Below are 22,789 nucleotides of genomic sequence, written 5' to 3' on the forward strand. Positions count from 1 at the left end.
TAGGGTGGTCAACCAAGGCCCTAACATCCGAAGAAGGGTTCAGACATCTTGAGAGTTGGCAGAATAGTGCACTCTAGGATTGCTAGATGCCACACATAGTCGGGTAGTCATCAGCAAGACTGAGGGGGCCTGGTATCCCATTGGCCAGTAAACACATCATACCACAGGGCACCTGCTGGGCATAAATATATATGGCACCCCTGGCACCCTGAGCCTCAGACCACTCCAGAACTTGAGAAAGGACTGAAGAACCACTGCCCTAATGACCCCTGGACTTGGCAAAGAGAGGCTGCACCATCTGCTGCACTGCACCTACTGCACCTGCTGCACCTTGGCTAGCGAAGAGAGGACTGTGCCTGTGACTCCTGGTTTGGGGAAAAGTCGCTTAGTAGCCCCAGACCGAAGAAGTGACTCCAAGGGTCAGCTGACCCCCTGGAACCAGCATCAGGGCCATCAAAGCTGAAGTAGCCCAAATCGGCTAGTCACTAACCACTTCTGGAGAGTCACCGCTGACCGCCGCTGGGCACCGCAAGAGACCGATTCACAATGGCCAAAAGTTGCACCCGAGTCTGTCAGACCCGGGAGTGTAATCAGAGTCCAGATTGGTAAACTAAAAGGGACACCAGCTTCCACCAAAGGATATCGTTGGTACCGCTGTGGGTGGAGACCTGTAGCCCAGTCACAGCTGCTCTTTTACGGTCTCAAAGAGGACTTTGAGTGACCCCCAACCTCTATGGCCAAAGTCGTACAATCTAACCAGTGGACAAGGAATAACCACAAAGGCACCCCCTTTACATGTCCTAATAGTAGAAATGTCCTTGGTATCATTCAATGGGTGGTGATATTCATCATGGTCTCCATACCACTCCCATCATCCCCTGTACCAGGCAACTCGTATACAAAAGGCCCTGGCTCTGACCCAGAAGGCATGGCTTCAGACGACACCGGAACCAGTGTTATGCGACTCCGGTCCTACTCTGTGTCGGAATCGAGAACGATGGGGATGGTGTTGTTGATGGGCGTCGACGGTGCCAGGGGCATTGGCATGGCAGTGTGTACCAGAGAAGGTCTCGGTCTTGCTTGTGGTGCCGCTCCAGATCCAGCAATGGATCCATGGGGCCCGACTGGTGCCAAGGGCGTACCCGCTGGATCTATGGGGCCTGAGGCCGCTCCGGAGGGGTTGGGCCGCCTAAAAATTAGGTGTATGACCCCATAGATCTCACATGGTAGGGCGGGGGTCATTCCAGCTCTGGGAAAATTGGGGAAAAACTGAGCCAACCCTGATTGGGGCTCTACAGAGGTGCGGGTCTGGAGTGCCAATACTCCCTCATCTCCTCCGTAGATTTGGATGGACGCAGAGAAACTAAAATCTCTTTAACTTGTTGGATTTCTTCTTCTTTCTTTTTATGTGACTTACTCAATGATGACTTCGGCCGGGACAACGACAGACGGGTGCGCTCTGGGCGTGGTCCGGGACCTTCCACGCAACCAGGATCTTGATTGTCGCTGGGTTGTCTGAAGTAGGGCAGCGAGAAGCTTGAGGGAGTGCTCCCTCAGTGCCTTCAGGTGGATGGCGCTGCAATCGTTGCAGGCCTTCGAGTCATGGTCCTTCTTGAGGCATCATAGACCGAGCAAGTGGGGGCCTGTCACACATATCTGTCTGTGACTGGTGCCACAAGATTGAAACCAGCCAGTTTCTTGGGAGACATCCCTGTCACACCAGGCAAATGGGTTTTTCCTCAGAAATAGCGGACAAAACTTTGAAAAAAGCCAGTCAAAAAGTGCCACTCTTCACAGAACTGCAAAGAATGTTTAGCAATAAATATAAACTAAATTACTTTGGAAAAAACAAGTGGTGGAACGCATCCTATTATGCCAGCGCAGCATGTCTGCCATACCAACAGACCAGGCAATAGTGCCCAGAGTTAAAGCCACATTTAAGGATCTGATTTGAATCATCAAGGCCATCACTCCGAAGGTCAGAGAATGGATTTTTCATGTGCTGTGGTATGCTGTTGATTGCTACTTTTGCCACTTCCCAAAACACATGAACAAAGAGGGCCAAGCTGTAATTCGAGTCAGATTCCAGAGTTTTTAAGCCTCTGTCTAGAGTTGCCATAGGAACTCCATTTAGGTTCTTGTTTGAGGACATTTTCTGAACTATCAAACTCTCAGGTGACCGGTGGGAGGACACAAAGTGTGGTGTGGTAAATAAATAAATAATACCCTATTTTTGACTAGACATATATCATAACAGATAGCTCAATAAATAAGAGTCAGGATTCGAGGTAGTAGGAGTTTTGCAGGTTTTAATACAGCATAAGGACAGGAACAGGACAACCTGCACGGGAATAGGATGGCAGGGCCCAGCAGCTGCTGGGGCTGGGTCTGGGATGAGCGCGCTAACTTTTGATAACAATACACGAGCATATATACATAGCGCGAACACATAGCATTACATTGCAGTAGGCGTAGCAGTGGGTGGAACAGAAGGCGTGACGCGTAGCAGTCGCGAAAGATAACAGTAAAAGTAGGTGTAACTGGGCGTATACATAGACATGTGGTGCAGACGTAACAGAATATGTCATGAATGGGCAGAAACATAGGAGGGGGCTACCTAAGGAGCCGGGACCTCTAACCTGATGGTGCGCGCAAACTGGCAATGACGTGTTACTAGGAGAAGCTGGGGGCTATGAACTCTGTGCTAGGAGCAGAGACTAAAGTCTGGAGGGTCGGAGCGACATGTACCTAAACTCTATCTAGTATCTGATGTTTAGGGAACATGTTGATATAAACTAGAAGTCAAGAGGGGAAAGGCTAACTGACTCTAAGACTGGACCATGCATTATTCTACATGTAGTGCGTGATGAAGAATATTAAATGACCATTAAATGCAGTATTTCTCTAACGTGGAGACGAGAAGGCTAGACAATGACGGAAACTATTGATGCAGTTCAGTAGCTTAGGAATGCAGAGAAGGAGGACTGAACTGATAACTGGAACTATAACATACTTTTGGCAGACTCAGAGGCAGAGCCAAGCTGCACCGGGCACTGCAAGGCAGGAAGTAAGTGAAAGGTCGAGGATACAGGTGGGGGCTGTATCGCTCCTCAGCGAGGCTTCAGGAGACAGGAGCTGAATCTGATGTCCAGGCCCTTTTGAGGCCTAGAAACGGGGACTTTATAATGGAATAACGTGCACACTGAGAAACGTGGCAACATTACTTTACATAGGCCTGATATTCGTAGTATTCACGAGGACTGGAAACTAACATACCAGAGGTGGACACAACTATAATTGCGTCATTAATCGGACATGGGGAATAACATATGCATATTGGTCATGCACACATAACATATGATGGATGACACGTAGGGACACAGAACATGACAAAATTTACTTTTCCACATTCCCTCCTTGTCACTACGTTTCCATCAGGAAATATCAATATTCATGATACCATCTATCATTTCATATAGTATCATTTGCTCGTCTCGAATTATCCTGGAACGGGTTTTAGAACGAGGCTTGGGACTAGGAATACAAGAGGTAGCACACATGCCGCAAATCGCAGGGCCACATTGTATACAGAGGCAGCAGCTGAATATGATTGCTACTGCAATACCTAGAAAGGACAGGACTTTCCATCCCCAGGCGGAAATTATATTCCAGAACCAACCGGACCATGTCCAGGTGCCTGGATCTTGGTGTAACAGATGGGCAATTTTATGAAGTCTGGTTATAGCTGAATAAACAGACGGTGCGTTATTTGGAATGAAAATGCAACAACTGGATCCGAGGACTCTACAGGCCCCGCCCCTATCGGCCAGTATGACGTCAAGGACGAGACGATTCTGGAGCACAACAATTCTCATAAAGGATTGCTCTTCGGTTAAGTTACCTAGAGCGGGGGCAGTCTCATCTACTACTGCTTCAAGGGTTCTTGTTAACCTACGGATTAGCTTACTGTTTACAACTGTACCTAAATAAGGGAACACACCTTTATCAATATCAATGAATTGCTCTGCAGCAGTTTCAGTATAATCGACAATCGGTAGATTTCTCTTGTGTCTAGTATGTACTAGGAAGGAATTCCTATGGTAGTCAGGTGGGGCTAGGAAAACTGGTGGCAGTAGGAAAGCAATGTAACAGGTTCCCTCCCAATCGAGGGGCAGACGAACATATGCAGTTTGACCACAAACAAAATAAGAATGACGTGAAGCTTTAAAAATAGATTTCCCACTGTCACTATACTTGACAATAGTAGTACAATCACTATGTCCTACGTGTACGGAACCCTTATTTCGGACACATAGTTCGCCTTTGACTGGTAGTACTGAAATAGCAGGTGAGTCTGGAGTAGTATCAGACTGAACATTCAGGACCATAAAATTCGAAGAATAGTTACCTAAATTATATACTTCATTTTCTAGATCTAAACCTGTTCTGTGGGGGAGACCTTGCTTGTCTGGGAAACATGTGCTGTTAAGAAAAGACATATCTGTTGAGGTTGACGTTAACGTGGACCATGCTCCACACGAACCATTATGTGAGAACGGATAAGGAAAAAGTGGCAGAACTCCCTTCGGTGTCTGGAAAGGGGGGAGTCGACCACACACCCAACAATTAGTGGCATTGCTGGTCTGGTGTGAGTAATGTAACATGCGGATAAATGAGTTATTACGCATAGCGAGGCGGTAGGAATATTCGTGAGGAGGCAGATCACTAAACGTGTGCTCTACTGTAGCATTAGCAGACTTATTTACATGAAGAACTGGGAAATATAGGAAAAAGGCATAACTGGTGCAGGAAATCATAATGCTGATGAATAATATGAAACTTAGAAAAACGATACATTGAATTGAGTTTTTACTAACTCTCTCACTATGGGGGTCTATTTTATACATGTCAGAAACAGTCTAACCGTTTCACCTAGGGGAGGACTTATACAATCAAACTGACTGACTTATTTTACTAGACCGGAGTTTTTGCTTATACTCCTGCTGCGGAGTTTTCTCTACCAAGGGAGGGGTTGTATCAATGTCTTTTGCGGGACAGTCCTTAAAATCCTGGGAAATGTTCTTAAAGACGGGTTTCAGTCCTTTTAAAAGTTTAACGTGAGAAAGGTGTATCCATCCTTTTCGGCCTTCCAACTTCACGGCTGTACGGGTGGTGAGGAGGACCTGACGGGGCTCTTTCCATCGAGGCTCCAGCGGACTTGATCTGTCAAAGTTACGGACCATCACCATGGAACCTGGAACGATTTCATGCGGTGCCACCTCGGTATTGTCTGGAAATGCGGCAGCAACCTGTGAACGACATGAGTTGAGGGCAGACATCAAGGAAGCTAGGTAATCTGTCAGCATATTACATGAAACATCAGTAATACTTCGGGGTCTAGGAGTACCCCACATGTTAGGGGGGCGGCCGAATACGACCTCATACGGGGACAGACCTGATCTGGAATGTGCGACCATGCGCATATAAAACAAAGCGACTGGCAGAGCTACTAGCCAGTCCACACCCTTATCTTTACATATTTTTGCAATTCGAATTTTCAGAGTCTGATTATGTCTCTCGACTAGACCGGCTGCTTCAGGATGGCGTACACAATGAAACTTCCACTGGTACCCTAACAACAGGCAAACTTGCTTCATTAGTTCAGATGAGAATGGCAGACCGTTATCAGAATATACGACTCTAGGGAGTCCATATCGAGGGAAGAATTCACGAACCAACTGCTTGGCAGTGGTCGCGGCTGTGTAATCTGGGACTGGATATGCTTCTGTCCATCTGGACAAAGCGCATACAACTACAAGGACATACTTGAAACCTCGACATCGCTCCATCTGAATATAATCCATCTGGAGGACTTCAAAGGGGTGGTCAGGAGGCTGGAAACCACCTTGTTCCACCGGGACACTTTTACCTGGATTAAACTGACAACATATCATACAGGTACGGACTTTCTGCTTGGCTGCAGCTCGTAAATGCTTGTTGAACCAAATGTTCTGGATACTGTCTAACATAGCTTTTTCTCCTAAATGTGCTGGACTATGTGCGGTATTAATGATGACTTGAACCATAGAGTCGGGGAGAAACCATGTGGCTCTACCCTTCGTTAACCATCCTTGATCTGTCTGGACCCCTCCTTGTTCGGACCATTTCTTGATTTCTTCAGGAGTAGCATGTAACTGGATATCTATGACATCTTCAGTAGGGTCCTTAACTGTCATACATGTAATCGGATCTGGAGTGTGTGTCAGGTTAACTGGAATGTCTAGAGTTTGTGCTGTAAGCTTGGCTGTGCGATCTGCTAGATCATTACCTTGAGAAATAATGTCAGTGACTTTCGTATGTGCTTTGCATTTCATGATAGCAATGGATGTCGGTAAGTGTATGGCATCTAACAGAGCTTGAATAAGGAAACCATGCTGAATCTTGGTTCCATGAGAAGTCATGAAACCTCTCTCCTGCCAGAGCACTCCGAAGTCGTGTACAACTCCAAATGCGTAACGTGAATCTGTGTAAACATTAACTTTCAGGTTCTTGGCGTGTATACAGGCTTGTGTCAGAGCAACTAGCTCTGCTGCTTGAGCGGACAGAGTGTCAATACGGTGTGTTTCAATAACTTCGGTGTCAGTAGTCACTGCATACGCGGCGACTAATTCTCCTGTACTAGTTCTCATACATGAACCATCCACATAAAGTGTCAGGTCGGAGTCTGGTAACGGAATGTCTGTCAAGTCTTGTCTTGGCTTTGTCGTAATGTTAACTACTTCCACGCAATCATGTGTGGCAGTATTTGACGTAACTGATGGTAACAGGGTAGCAGGATTCAGGATGTTGCAGCGTCTAATTACTATGTGTGGCTGGAACAGTGTTAATTCATAACCTGTTAAACGTGCAATTGTCAAGTGCTGAGTTTGTGTTCGGTTTAAAAGAACTTCCACGGAGTGTGGGACTTGTACTGTCAAGGTATGTCCTAAAACTATGGAATCACTTTGTCTGATAGCTAGTGCTGTGGCTGCAACTGACTTGAGGCACGCAGGCAACGCCTGGGCGACTGGATCTAGTGTGCTCGAAAAATAAGCACAGGGCTTGTATTGTCCTGCTTGATCTTGTGTGAGAACAGATAATGCTGTACCTTCGCGTTCAGTGACAAAAAGTGTAAAAGGCTTACTGTAGTTCGGTGTAGCTAGAACTGGAGCTTGGCATAGGGCTTTCTTTAACTCGTTGAAACTAAGTGTATGTTCAGATGTCCAAGGGAGGACAGTCGATACGGCTGCCTCCTGTGTCGTTAACTGTATCAGTGGCTTGGCTAGAAATGCATACTGGGGAATCCATTGTCTGCAATAAGAAGTAAGGCCGATAAAGGCACGTACCTCCTTCTGGGTTCTGGGCTGGGGAAGACTCGCTATTAACTGGATACGGTCTGGTGTCAACTGCCTACCCCTCTTGGACAGTAAGTGTCCTAAGTATACCACTTGCTGGACACAGAATTGAAGCTTCGAAGGTGACACCTTGTGCCCCATCTCGGCTAGGAAATACAAAACCGTGAGTGACGCTCGCTCGCAGTCACGTTCAGAACGGGCTGTGATCAGTAGATCATCGACATACTGGAGCAGGGCAGTGTCAGTTGGCATGTGAATATTATCTAGTTGTCTCTTAAGTGCTTGACTGTAAATACTAGGGCTTTCTGTGAAACCTTGAGGAGCGCGTGTGAACATATAGCTCCTTCCATTTAAACAAAATCCGAAAAGAAACTGGCTGTCTGGATGAATGGGAACACTAAAAAATGCGTTCTTGAGGTCTATTACTGTGAAGAACGTGGCTTCGGAATCAATAGCAGTTAATAGGGAAGAGATGTCTGGGACAACTGGGTACTGAGGAATAATACATTTGTTAAGTTCTCGTAAATCAATCACTAATCGATATACTGGGGGTGCATTTGGATCAGTACGTTTCATGACTGGAATGATCGGAGAATTGCATACATTGGAGTCAGTTTCTACAACTACTCCTTGAGCGATGAGCTCGTCTATAATTTTGGATAAGGCTGCTACAGCCTCGGGTGGCAATCTGTACTGTCTGATTCGTGGTAACACTACACCTGGTTTGAGAGTCACACGATGGGGTGTGATTTGCATGTAACCTACATCAGTTGGACCTTGCGCCCATAAATGCTGCGGAACATTAGACAGTCTGGAATCAAAATCTCGTAATACATAGTGACCCTTAAAGTCACGTAGGAACAGACGTATTCCCTCTGGGGAACAACATATAACGGCACCTAATTCTTTCAGTGTCTTAATGCCTAATAGATTTTCTGGACATGACTTAGTAAGTAACAGATCAGTAGTGCGGGACAATGGACCTACTTCTAGAGTAACTGGCTTTGAAATCTCATTAACGATAGGCTTTCCTGAAAATCCAAGGGAAACATTTCTTGAGCCTGAGAGCGGAGCCCCTGGAACTTCGGCGTGACTAATTGTGGTCCTACTTGCCCCTGTATCAATCAAAAACTTTCTGTCTTTCCCTAATACTTGACTGTGAACATAGGGACCTTCTTGATCTACAGGTATCTCGATGAGAGGCAAGCCTACCTCCCTCTCTAGGCTGTTTCATGAATATGGCTGGTACTCTGGATACTCAGACTGTGCATACTGGTACATCTGCGATGTAACATGCTGGGTTGCAGCGATAGGCTGCGGTGCTGTAACTGTCTGTGGTGCATTCTGTGACTGAGGAATCTGTGAAACTTGTTCTTGTCTAGGCGGACGTGGTCTTTCTTTTGTCTTACCAGTAGCTATGTTATGTTTCAGAACTGCACACTCATTTATAAAATGACCTGGCTGTTTACAATAATTGCAGTTCCCTTTAACGGGAGCTGCAGGATGACTGGCTTGGTTCGGACCCCTCTTCTGACTGTCTTGAGGAACAGATTGTGCAACTAGCACTTTCATTTTCGTGTCTTTCATACGTTTTCTTTCGTGTTCTTGCTCTTCCCTGATTCTATTCTGGTGATACTGGAGCATCTGGAGCATCTGGGACGGAGTATTTGCTTGCCAGGTGCTTTCGACTTTCAGAACTCGGTTTTTAATTGGTGGACTTGAATTCTCGACTAATTTAGTAACAAAAAGGTGAGGGTATGACTCACTACTTGTCTTGAGACCACTGTTGATACTGAAACATTTTTCAAATCTAGAATAAAAATCACTAATATCTTCATCTTGTTTCTGTTTACAGGCTGAGATTGCATCCCAGTCTTCTTTTCTCGTTGTTAATAATCTGGGTAAAACTTGAATTAATAATTCTGGTAATTCTTTACATTTCTCTCCTAGACCAGTACCTGGTACTCGTGCCTTGTCTTCAGCTTCTAGAACTGTCCAATCTATCTTTTTCTCTCCCACCTCCCATTCTTTTTCCTTTAGCTTTTCATACACCCCTGCGGGTAGCAGAACTTTTAACATTTTAATGATATCTGGGTATGTGTATTCTCCCATACGGAGCATGTCTTTTAATTCTCGATGGAACCCTGCTGGATCTTTGTCATGACAGGGAATTAATTTCTTCATTTCAAGGAGTTCCATCTTTGTGATTGGAGTGTATACAAACACTCGCTGCATTTCGCCACCCGTTCCTTTAACTGGGTGGACTTCTCGTAACGGATTCTGTCTGTCTATGTAGAATGATTTACTTTCTGGGGGTGAGACATGAACAAAATGCGGGTTCAAGAATGTTCTATATTTGTGACGCTGTTCTAGAATGACACTAATTAAATCGGTACCTAGACCTCTCCATTTATACTGGAGTAACTCGTTCAGGATATCATGTAACGGACCTGGATCAGAGTGCTGACCCTCATACAGAGTAATGAGGTACTGAATCATATACATACCCACCAGTCGCTGCTCGGCTGGGGGCAATTTCAGAAACATTTGTGCCACTATTTCGTCTGGAAAAGTGGTAGAATCAGTAATCCATCGGACTGCTGATCGCACTAATTCCTGTTCATGCATAGTACTTAACTCACTGTAACCGATTCGTGATTTCAGAATGTGATCGGTAGCTTGAAATACTTGTTCTAGGGAACCTTGTTCTGGTGCTGAATGATGGAAAGTGGACTTGGGTTCTAGACGTAAATGGCGATCTGGAAATCTAGGTTTTCCTACATACGCTATTCTGGCAGTATTCTCGTCGTCTTCCTCTTCAGGATCGGAGGTACTTTCTTTCTCGCTTACTTGTGCTGCTTTACGCTGTTCGTGTATCTTTATTATCTCTCTACGGATTTTCTTGTACATACTTTCCATGGCACTAATGGTATTGTGCTTTCCTTCGGCTATATTATCACTCCACTTTGTCAGAGTTTTCATTTCTTCTGGATCTTTAGACGGGTAATCTTGTTCTCTTATTAGACAGTTAATTAAGAACTTTAATATCATGCGCTGAATCTCGGCTTTCCTTTGAGACATGGCATTACTAATACTTTCTGGATCATCCCCTGTACGGATGAAACGATATATTCTGTCTAGATCTTCTTTCATATTCGGCAAGGTGACTAGATACTCGGTCACCCTCCTTATGCGTACGGAATATAAAACCATATTAAATTCGCCTGGAACTGGGTCATAGACACATTCGCCAAGGGTTTGCCTGATTTCTGCAACAGACTTATTACTTTTAGGAGTACGCTGTGATGCTTGAGCATGTAATTCGAGTGCTGATAAACGCTTGTATGGCGGCGGGGTTTGAGGAAGACCTCCTTCTGCGGTCTCTAAACTAGAATCATCAACTGATGCTTTTCGTCCTGGCAGGGTCGGTAATTGTAACGTGGGCTGGACTTGTATGGCGGGCTGACCCGGGGGGGCTGTTAAGGGCACCCCGGTGTCTGGAGGAGCAGGAATTACCTGATTTACAGGGACTGGCGGAGCGTGAACAGGATTTGCATATTCGGGGACTGTGTCGTCCAGATAGGACGAAATAAAAATATCAGCTGCGGTCGGTTTGTGACGTAGCTTGGTCGGAACTAATGGTGGCGGGAAATTACTGGATGCCTCTGGGGTCGCTTTTGGCAAGCCCTCAGCAAGAAGAGGATACATACCCTTATTAAGGGCATGCCTCTGTCTGTCTGATTGCTCAGTTCTAACTCGTTCACCTATCTCGATTAATTCTCTTTCTTGGGCTCGTTCTTGGGATTCTCTACTTAGTTCTGACTTTCTGATTTCTTTTTCGGTTCTTTTATGAGCTTCTTTGCGCCATAACTCGATGGCATCTTTCTGTGACTGTCTGGCTTTCTTTTTCCATAATGCTTCTTCTACTCGCATGATGCATTCGGCATCCCATGTACCCGATACGGGCCATCTATACTTTTCTTCTAACTGTTTGGTATAATCTACCCATAGATCTAGATACAATATGGCGCTTATGCCATGTTTCTGATACATAAAGTGACCTGGACTGTCCCTAGGCGGAACAGGAACTGCTTCTTCTAACAAACCCTTTCTAGTTTTTAACTGACGTAATCTCGAAAAGAGAGACATTGTGAACTTGAATCGGAACACAATACAATAGACGAGGAACAATAACAATTGGGAAAACAATTCAGGCATACCACGACATTGGAAATACATTGAACAACATCATAACATTACAGTTCCGACAGAAATATTACCTGGAATACTGAGAACAGAAACACAAGAATTTCTCGAGAACGGAACAGACTAGAGTTACTGGATGCGCTGCTGGAACAGTACGGAACATACCGGTCCCATAAAGGGACGCATCAAGACCCGTATCCACCTAGGTGAACACTTCGTTTGTGGGCCTGGGTACCACCAACCCACGGACCAGAGTCAATTTAGATTGACCCTGTCTAGATACTACCCCAGTAATGGTACTCACCGGGCAGCAAGAACGGAAAGCTTCGGACTGGACTGGACTGCTACGACGACGGACGACGAACTTCGGACTTCGGGTATGGGTGGGCCTCCGGATACCTCGGACCTTGGACTCTTGGCTTGGGCTCTGGTCGGGACTCGCCGCGTTCCTCCACCGTCTCGTTTGGATGCTGGACCGCCTCCTCCGTCTCCTCCGTGGGCCTGAGGGATACTTGAAGCAGAAATATCTGCACGTGGCCGGTATGGTTCCGTCACGGCTGCAGAGGGTCAGGGGGTCGGCGTGGCTTCACCGACGCGTGGGGAAAGGGCAAGTCCCTGTTCGGGCGCCATTATGTGGTAAATAAATAAATAATACCCTATTTTTGACTAGACATATATCATAACAGATAGCTCAATAAATAAGAGTCAGGATTCGAGGTAGTAGGAGTTTTGCAGGTTTTAATACAGCATAAGGACAGGAACAGGACAACCTGCACGGGAATAGGATGGCAGGGCCCAGCAGCTGCTGGGGCTGGGTCTGGGATGAGCGCGCTAACTTTTGATAACAATACACGAGCATATATACATAGCGCGAACACATAGCATTACATTGCAGTAGGCGTAGCAGTGGGTGGAACAGAAGGCGTGACGCGTAGCAGTCGCGAAAGATAACAGTAAAAGTAGGTGTAACTGGGCGTATACATAGACATGTGGTGCAGACGTAACAGAATATGTCATGAATGGGCAGAAACATAGGAGGGGGCTACCTAAGGAGCCGGGACCTCTAACCTGATGGTGCGCGCAAACTGGCAATGACGTGTTACTAGGAGAAGCTGGGGGCTATGAACTCTGTGCTAGGAGCAGAGACTAAAGTCTGGAGGGTCGGAGCGACATGTACCTAAACTCTATCTAGTATCTGATGTTTAGGGAACATGTTGATATAAACTAGAAGTCAAGAGGGGAAAGGCTAACTGACTCTAAGACTGGACCATGCATTATTCTACATGTAGTGCGTGATGAAGAATATTAAATGACCATTAAATGCAGTATTTCTCTAACGTGGAGACGAGAAGGCTAGACAATGACGGAAACTATTGATGCAGTTCAGTAGCTTAGGAATGCAGAGAAGGAGGACTGAACTGATAACTGGAACTATAACATACTTTTGGCAGACTCAGAGGCAGAGCCAAGCTGCACCGGGCACTGCAAGGCAGGAAGTAAGTGAAAGGTCGAGGATACAGGTGGGGGCTGTATCGCTCCTCAGCGAGGCTTCAGGAGACAGGAGCTGAATCTGATGTCCAGGCCCTTTTGAGGCCTAGAAACGGGGACTTTATAATGGAATAACGTGCACACTGAGAAACGTGGCAACATTACTTTACATAGGCCTGATATTCGTAGTATTCACGAGGACTGGAAACTAACATACCAGAGGTGGACACAACTATAATTGCGTCATTAATCGGACATGGGGAATAACATATGCATATTGGTCATGCACACATAACATATGATGGATGACACGTAGGGACACAGAACATGACAAAATTTACTTTTCCACAGTGGGCTGACGATGGCTGGTATCTGGTGATCTGCCTATGGACTGCTGGGACTAATTCAATTGAATCAAGGGTTATGCAGATACTGCAAGGCTGAAGGATTTTGGTTAGAATGTTAGACTTTATTTGTGCATGAGGCAAAGTCAGTTCCAAGGTTTCTGGGGTCTTCCAAGCAACATTTGTGAAAAACATGGCCTCTTTCTGAGGCAGGGCCAGAGCTGTAAAAAAATGTCTCCTCTGGAGATGTATCAAGGCCACTGGCACTTTGTATGTCCAAATAAACATCAACACAAGCCTTATAAAGAGGCAGGAGGTGATCAGCTCCAAAGTTATCCTCTTCTAAACATCTGTAATCCTTATATTTCACAGCCAGGACAGCTGAAATAAAAGTTTCCTCCAGATCACCTGGCCCTGGCACAAACCCAGAAAAAGGTTCATTATTGAAAGTAGCTCTGACTTTCTTCGTCACAAGGAAATGTTCTCCTATCAATCGGTGGCAGGCCCTGGCTCCATGGGTCGCACCACCAACTTTGAGATCAGCAGTGTGGTGTCCATGAAAGAAGTGGGGGCAGTGCCTTCATCAGATTTGACTTTACCTTAGTTGCCAGGGCCTACGTCCATGAAGGTGCAGCATCGGAGCTGCTGGAATCTCCAAACGTCCAGGAACTGGACCCTTAGGGAGTGTCCCTAAGTGTTGCAGGTTGTTATGAAAAGATTGAACACAGCTTGCCAAAAAACCTTGACCTTCATGGGGGTTCAAAGAACCAGGGAGCTCCTATCTTGACTTCTTAAGCATTAGGGATCCGATGTTGTGGAAGGTCTAGTGTGAGGTAAAGGTGTTGAGACTCTGAATGGTCCTAAGAGCGGAGGGAAGAAAAAGACGACCTCTTGTGGCTTATTTTGTGGGACGATCTCTTAGGAGATCATGCCCTGAAAGGTGACTTACATTTGGGGGAAAAGGGGAGTCTCTGACGGGCTTAGCCAAAAATAAATTGCCCTTTTCTTGCTGATGCCTTTGAGGTGCAATAAAGCTCCAAGTGGTGTATCCCGATTTTAGACACCACAAACAGTCATTGTGGGAACCGAAAAGGAAATCTTTCTGCTGCCCTGTCTGCAAGTCTTGAAGCTCTTTGAGGGGACATTTGACCTAGTTGCTATGAAAACGTAGAATTTTGACTGTTAGACTCAGAAAGAAAGCTTTGGGATCACATTGAGGAGGAGCAAAAAACGGGCATTCATATTAGCGAGCTGGTAGGTACCTAATATTCTCCAGTGACACCACGTTTTCAAGAAAAGTCATGGTAGTAGCTATGTGATTTCACATGGTGGCCCTGGAGAGTTATTGATGGAAAAGCAAAATGTTACTTACCCAGTAAGCATCTGTTTGTGGCATGTAGTGCTGCAGATACACATGCTGTGCATAAATCTGCCATCTAGTGTTGGGCCCGGATGTGTGCAAGTTGTTTTTCTTCAAAGAAGTCTTTTGAGTTACGAGGTACTGTGACTCCTCCTGTTGCCGGAAATGTGCATGGTCATCGACTCCATTGTTAGATTGCTTTTCTGCACGGTGGGTAGGGATGGAATGTGACGCGAAAGAATGTATATAGAGATGCCCACACAATAAAAGGGAAAGTGAGATAGAAAGATTACTGCAATGGCCACAGGAGTCCTGGGAGGAGGGTGGGTGCATGTGAATCTACAGAGGCATATGTGTCTGTAGATAGACATGACGTGCATAGACTATAGAGCAGTCCTACCAGAAGCGGTGGCTGGCTTATGGGCATTGTAGTAGTTTGAAAAAGTGTACAAAGTACTGCATGGCCAACATTGGATTATGGCTTTGGAGTTTTGGCAGGCATCAACATCCACACAGTAATGTTTTGTAAAGGTATGCGGTGTGGACCAGGTAGCTGCTTTGCAGATGTCAGCTATTGGAATGTTCTCCAGGAAGGCCACAGAGACTCCTTTTTCAGAGTGGAGTGGACTCTTGGAGGAATGGGCAAGGTCCTCTTAGCTTTTGCAAAGCATGTCTGGATGCATTTGACAATCCATCTTGCAATGCCTAATTTAGATGGGGCCTTCCCTTTGAGGGAGTTGGAGAAAGCAACAAAGAGCTGTTGTGTCATTCTAAAGGGTGTAGACCTGTCAATATAGTACAGGAAGGCTTGCTTAACAACCAAAGTATGGATAACCCATTCCACAACTGAGTCGGGTTGTGAGAAAAAAGACAGGGAGTTCAATGGATTGAGTAAGGTGGAACTGTGAAACCACCTTAGTGAGGAATTTGGAGTTGGTGCAGGGGACAACCCTATCTCTATGTATTTGGAAGAAAGGTTCTCCCAAGGTTAGTGCCTGGATCTGACTGACAAGCAAGAGTAAAGTGATGGCAAATAGAAATGCCACCTTCCAAGAGAGAATCTGGAGGAAGCATGAATGAAGGGGTTTGAATGGAGGACCCATGCTAGAACAATGCTGCGATTCCATGATATGGCTGGTGGGACCCGAGGAGGAATGACTATTGAGGCCCCCATGATAGCTTAAATGATTGGAATTTTGAAGAGGCAGGTGTGATGTCTGTTCAGAAGACAGGCGGCTACAGCAGCTAGGTGTAGTAGTATGGAAGAGAAAGCTAAACCAGAATTCTGCAAGTGAAGTAGGTAGCAGACAATATCCTGCACTTTGGCGTTAAAGGGTCAATGTGTTTTGAATGACAGTAGTACATGAACCTCTTCCACCTCTTCCATTTGGCAGTATAACAGGCAAGGGTAGTGGGCTTGCGTGCTTCATTGAGAATGCCCATGCATTCCAGTGGAAGATTAGGGTACCAAAATTCTAGGACTTCAGGAGCCAGATCGCAAGATTGAGAGACCTGGGATCTGGGTGCCTTATTTCTCCATGGTTCTACGTGAGAAGGTCCAGCCTGTTGGGGAGCCTCTCATGAGGTACTACTGAGAGTTTGATCAGAGTGGTGAAGCAGGGTTGGTGGGTCCAGGTAGAATCCACCAGGATGAGGGTTAGAGACATCTGAGGAAGCCTCCGAACCACAAATGGAAGTAGTGGGAGTGGAGGAGAAGCATAGGCAAGTATCCCTGACCAATTCATACATAGTGTATTGCCACTAGACTGTGGATGGGGAACCTAGAGGCGAAGCTTTGGCATTTGGTATTTTCTGCCACGGTGAAAATGTCTATCTCTGGGAATCCCCAAGAGTGGAAGTACTTGAGGAGGATTTGCGGGTGGAGTCCCTACCCGTGGACTTTAGCTGCATCCTGCTAAGGAGGTTGGCAAAGTAGTTGTCCACTCCCAAAAAGCACTCCGCTAGCAGATGCAGCTAGTGAGGAAGGAAAGCCTTCAGAGCAAGGTGAACAGCTAGACGTTTCACGTAGTTGATGTGGTGACCCAGTTGACTGGGTTCCCACTAGCCTTGAAGTGCACCCCATCCCGTCAGGGAGGCAACTGTTGTAATGGTCCTCTGCCAAACGGAGTCAAGGAAAGGCCAATCTTGCAACAGGTTTTTGGTGTTCCACCACTACTGCAGAGAGAAACAAGTGCAGCAGTCGATCAAAACTAGATTGTCCCAGTGACCCTCAGCTTGAGAAAACTGGTGTGCTAGGCACTCCTGCAATGAAAGCAAATGTAACCTGGCATGTGGCACTATGGCAATACAAGAGGCCATCATATCAAGGAGGTGCACGACTGTCCTGACCATGACTTGGTAGTCTGGTTGTAAAGGAGGGATTAATGTCTGGAAGGACTGCATCCTGGCAACGTTTGGATTGGCCATGCCAACTTCAGAGTTGAGGACTGCCCCCAGGTAGGGCTACATCTGGAGGGGTTGGAGGTGGGATTTTCTAGTGTTGATGGTAAACACTAGCTTGTGAAAGAGGTTTATTGTGGCACAGCATTTCTGATGAGGAACACTCAGTCAGTCAGTCATCCAGATGGGGAAAGACATGGATGCCCTGTTGGAGCAGATGAGTGGCCACCACTGCGAGATACATGGTGAACACCCTGTGTGCAGTAGTGACCCTGAAAGGGAGCACCTTGAACTGATAATGCTTTCCAGGAACTACAAACCTGAGACACTGGTTATGTGCTGGGGTGGATTTGTAAGAGGAATTAAGCATCCTTCAGGTCTAGAGCAGCCATGAAGTCACCTTGATGAAGTAGCAGGATGACATCCTGAAGAGTAACCATGTGGAAGTGGTCTGAAAGAATGTATTCTTTTAGAGGGGCCTGAGGTACTGAATGGGTCAGAGGGAACTGTACATTTTGGGAATTGGGAAGTACAGGTAGTATACTCCCGTGCCTTGCTGATGATGGGGATGGGTTCTAAGGCCCATTTTATAAGGAGCGCTTAGACCTCTTCCCTAATCTCTGGCATTCTTGGGGAGAGTCTGTATTTGTAAGGTGGAATGATGGGAGGTGTGGAAATGACAACAACCATATTGTATAATATCCAACACCCACTGGCCAGAGGGGACGTTCCGCCAAGCGGGAAAGAACCTTTCTAGGGGCGCCCAATAGGTGTTGTTTGGTTGGAGGTGTGGAGGGGCGGGGGATTTAGGGAGAGGCAAGTCAGGGCATAGTGGTGATGGTGGCTCCTTTAGGGAGGAACCTTTACCTTTGCCTTTTGATTTGTTACCTCTGTATGACCCTCTTAAGTAGCCTCTAGTGGAGGACTGCTGATATTGTGGACGCTGGTAAGACATGGAGGCTTTAGGGGTGGTGGTCTCTGAGCCTCCACAGTGAAACATGAGGCAAAAAGAGCCACTAGTAGCAGGTGTTTGAAAGGCCCCCATTTCTTTCTCTCTCTCAGAATCCTTCTTTATTTTTACCAGCATCTAGTCAACCTGCAGTTGAAAAAATGTTGGCCATAAAACGGTAAGTTGAGCAAGTTTTGCTGGACTTCTGGCTTGGAGCAAGAGATATGGAGGCAGACATGCCTGCACAGAAGGACACTGGGAGTTGACCCCCTTGCTGCAGTGTCTACAGCATCTAATGTGCAGCAGATGGTGGTGTTAGAGACCTGCTTTCCCTCAGAGATGATCTCATAGCCCCTTTTCATGTACTCCTCTAGGAGATGTTGGAGGAGCACCTCCATCTCATCCTAATGGGCATGGTCATACCTGGAGAGAAGCCCAAAAGAATTAGCAATGGTTGGCCTCATAGCACAGCTACTCTCTTACCCACAGCATCTATATGTTTTTTCTTTATCTGGTGGAGGGGAATCACCAGTAGCCTGCAAGTCAGCCCTTTTACAGGCAGAAGTAATAATCAAGGAGTTGGGTGGAAGCTGGCCACGAATGTAAAGGGGTCAGTAGCGGAAGCTTTGTATTTCTTGTCCACCCTGGGTGTGATGACACTTGCTTGGAAGGAGTCCTGACAGATTTCATCGGTGTGACAAAGCATGACCCTGAAAATCCTCTTCAAAAGGCTCAGCGTGGAGACCCACCTTGTGGAAGGAGGTTGCGCTACAATGAGTTCATGGTAGGATGTGGAGTCATCAGAAGGGATGGTACGGGTAGGGTCCAAGTTGAGATCTATGGCCCCTAGTGGGTCAATGTCAAAGGTATTCCTTCCTTCCTGACCCACCACATCTGAGTGAGGTGAACCCTCAGGTGCATAGGGAAGGGCGTCACCTGGACAATCAGCTCAACACCAAGGCTGGACTTGGTGGTTGGCGTTGAGGCTCTAGTCTGATTTTGATCTCAACACCGCAGGGGTCGGCTCCAACAGTTGTGTCAGCTCTGAGGTGTGCACAGGCGGAGCCAAAGCAGTCTGCTTCGATGGTTTCTTCGGCACTGGATGTTATGTCCAATGGTGGTGATCGGTGCCGACCATGGCCTGAAGGCCGTGGTGGCCCAGCAGCTTGCCTATGGTGCTCCAGAGAGGCTGGACAATCCTTGGAAAGGGGTTGCTCAGCTTGCAAGCAGTGTCTAGGGGAGGGAGCACCGTACTCATGACTGGAAACACTGGTGGATGATCTTCAATCTCCAGATCAGAGCCTAGGCTGATGCCGAGGGAGAAATATTCTTCGTCTGCGGCGGACAGTTGTAGGTGGTCTTCCCCCTCAATGTCCTTGGGGCTAAAAGGTCCGGAGTGTAATTTATGCTCCAATGGGACATTTCGAGATGTCGAGCCCGACGATCACAGAGGGTCTTGAAGCGGAAGGAGAGGTTGGCATTCACAGACAACCTTGTTCTCATGAGACAGGCCCAAATTACAGACTTGATGGTCAGTCCAAGGTATTTCGTAAGGCAGCAAGGACACTAGCGGAAGGGCATCCACTCCATCTGTGGAGGCAGAGTGGGGAGACTCAGTCGGAAGACGGAAGGAGGCCCCAAAGGGCAAAGGCCCACGTGGGGCCAAGGTTAACCTAAAAGTCGCCTGGTTGAAGCTAGAGTCATTCAATCAATCAATCAGGGAAATTGTAAGCACATTACTCACCCGTGAGGGTCTCAAGGAGCTGGGGGGGAGGGGAGGGTGTAGGCAGCCGCGTTCAGTCAAAGAGCCAGGTCTTGAGTGTCTTCCTGAAGGCGTTCAGGGTGGGGGCGCATCAGAGTTCGACCGGGAGCTCGTTCCAGGTCTTGGCCGCGATATAGGAGAAGTCTCTTCCTCCTGTTCTGGCTCTGCGGATGTGCAGGGTTTCTACAAAAGCGAGGATGGTGGATCGGAGGTTTCTCTTGGGTTCGTGCAAGGAGATTCTCTCATTGAGGTATTGGGGTCCAGTGTTGTGGAGGCATTTGTAGGTGTGGGTGAGTATCTTGAAAGTGACTCTCCTCTCAACAGGGAGCCAGTGGAGATTCCGTAGGTGTTGGGTGATGTGTTTGTGTTGAGGGATGCCAAGGACAAGTCTGTCTACGGTGTTCTGCATGGTCTGGAGCTTGTGGATAAGAGGCTTGTTGATCCAGGCATAGAGGGTGTTTCCGTAGTCCAGTCTGCTGGTTATGAGTGTGTGGGTGATGGCCTTCCTTGACTCGGGGGGAGGGGGGATTCATTTGAAGGTCTTTCGGAGGATGCGAAGGGTGTTGAAGCAGCTGGAGGCGACGGCGTTGACCTATTGGTTCATGGAGAGAGAGGAGTCGAGTACATGCCGAGGTTTCAGGCGTGGTGGTAGGGGGGGTTGCAGAGGGCGGTGGGCCGCCAGGTGTTGTCCCATGCAGAGGACGAGGGTGCGAGGACGAGGACTTCTGTCTTCTCCCAGTTGAGCTTCAGGCAGCTGTTGCTCATCCAGGATGTGACGTCCTGCATTCCTTCCTGGAAGTTAAGTCTGGCGGTGGTGGGGTCATTGGTGAGGGAGAGGATGATTTGGGTGTCGTCGGCGTAGGATACTATGCTGAGACCCTGCTGTATGACGGTGGCGGCGACTTGGGCCATGTAGATGTTGACGAGTGTGGGACTGAGCGATGATCCCTGGTGCACTGTGCAGTTGGTTTCTGTGGGTTCGGAGAAGAAGGGTGGCAGTCTGATTCTTTGGGTTCTGCCGGTGAGGAACGAGTGGATCCAGTTGAGGGTGGTTCCTTGTATGCTGGCGTTGTGGAGTATGGCGGCGAGTGTGCAGTGGGAGAAAGTGTCGAACACTGCTGAAAGGTCGAGTAGGATCAGGGCTGCGGTGTGTCCTTGGTCGAGGAGGGTGTGGATGTCGTCTGTGGCGGTGAGTAGGGCGCTGTGGTTGCTGTGAAATCCGGATTGAGAGGGGTCAAAAATGGAGTTGTCTTCGATGAACCTTGCTAGTTGTGCATTGACGGTCTTCTCAGTGACTTTTGCCACTTAGAGGAGGAGGGAGATGGACCGGTAGTTCTTAAGGTACGCGGGATCTGCTGAGGGCTTCTTGATCAGGGGCCTGACTTCTGCTCGTTTCCAGCCATCAGGAAAGTTGCCAGTCATGAAGTTGGCATTGATGGTGCGACGTAGTTCTGGAGTGATGGCGGTGGTGGCTCTGTGGTAGATGTGCGGGCATGGGCCTGTGGGGACCCCCGAATGGATGCCTTTCATGGTCTCTTCGGCCATGACCAGTGTCCAGGAGGAGATAGAGGGCTGGCTGGCATTGCTGGAGAAGGGAGTGGTTGCGGAGTCAGGTGTCTGGTTGTAGAGGCTCTTGATTTTTAGACAGAAGTAGGATCTGCGCTTGTTGCAGAGGTCCTGGGAAGGGGTGATGTCCCTGGTTTCGCGGAAGGGCGTGGTAAAATCCTGGATGACGCAGAAGAGTTCCTTGAAGTTGCTGGAGTTGGCGAGGATTTTGTTTTGAATGAATGTCCTTTTGGTGGTTCTGATGCGTTGGTGGTATTCCGCCATGGCATTCTTGTGGGTGGTGTGGTCTTCTGATGTTTTGCTGTTTCTCCAGTTCTTCTCATGACGTCTGCAGGTGCGTCCGGCTTCTTGGAGGTCGGCAGTGAAACAGGTGGCCGTCCTGGGGCGCTGTCTGTCGGGGTTGCATAGGGGTGCGACCTTCTCTGCTCATTTGGAGATTATTTGTGTAATTCCTTGGCTGCAAGATTGCCGTTGGTCGTGGTAGTGAGGGTGTCGCGGTTGAGGGTGAAGTTGAGCTGCTCCTCAGTGACTTTCCTCCAGTTCCTTTGCGGCCGGCGTAGCAGGTTTAGGCGGCTTGGGTCTGTCGATGTGAAAGTGTACGCAGTAGTGGTCTGTCCATCAGGGTTGCGTAGTGTGGCTGAAGTGGATGTTGTTTCCTCCTGCGAAGATGGGGTTGAGGGTGTGTCCTGCCTTTTCGGTAGGTGTGGTGACGAGCTGTTTCAGTCTGATGTTGGCGAGGTTGTCCAGGAGGGTGGTGGATTTGGGGATGCTGGGGTTGTCAAGTTGGAAGTTGAGGTCTACGATGAGTATGTAGTCCATGGAGGCGATGGCGTGGGGTGCGATGAGGTCGGTGATGGTGGTGGTGAACTGAGCGCGGGGGCTGGGGGGTGAGGGTGCCACGAGGTGTGGTTCTAGGACTGGCCTGGACCTGGAAGTGAAGGTGTTCGGCAGTGGAGAAGGAGTGGCTCGAGTCGGAGGGAGCTTTTTTGTATGATGGCGAGTCCTCCTCCTAGATGGTTGGGGCAGTGGAGAAGGAGTCGCTCAAGGTAGAAAGTCAGAGGGAGCTTTTGTGTACGATGGCGAGCCCACCTCCTGGATGGTTGGGGCGGTCTTTCCTCTGCAACTTGTATTCTTCCGGGATGGCGATGTCGAGGTCATTGACCTGAGTAGAAGAGAAAAAAGGAACACAATGGAGAACCAATACCAATGGAGGTAAAGAACCTGTGTGGACCAAACAGAGCACTGTGATGGTGTCGGCTCGGAGCACAGGAGCACACGTCCGAACTGAACGGTGGAAAGAAAACAATCTAACAATGAAGT

General features: G+C 47.6%; 1 protein-coding gene across 1 annotated transcript in view; it reads right to left on the reverse strand.

Annotated features, from left to right (window-relative positions):
• Positions 1 to 22,789, reverse strand: part of LOC144752426 (uncharacterized) — a 1,170,660-nt gene that overhangs the window by 264,625 nt on the left and 883,246 nt on the right. The window lies entirely within an intron of this gene.

This window comes from Lissotriton helveticus, chromosome 5_1 (genome assembly GCF_964261635.1).
Source record: "Lissotriton helveticus chromosome 5_1, aLisHel1.1, whole genome shotgun sequence".
NCBI classification, from domain to species: domain Eukaryota; kingdom Metazoa; phylum Chordata; class Amphibia; order Caudata; family Salamandridae; genus Lissotriton; species Lissotriton helveticus.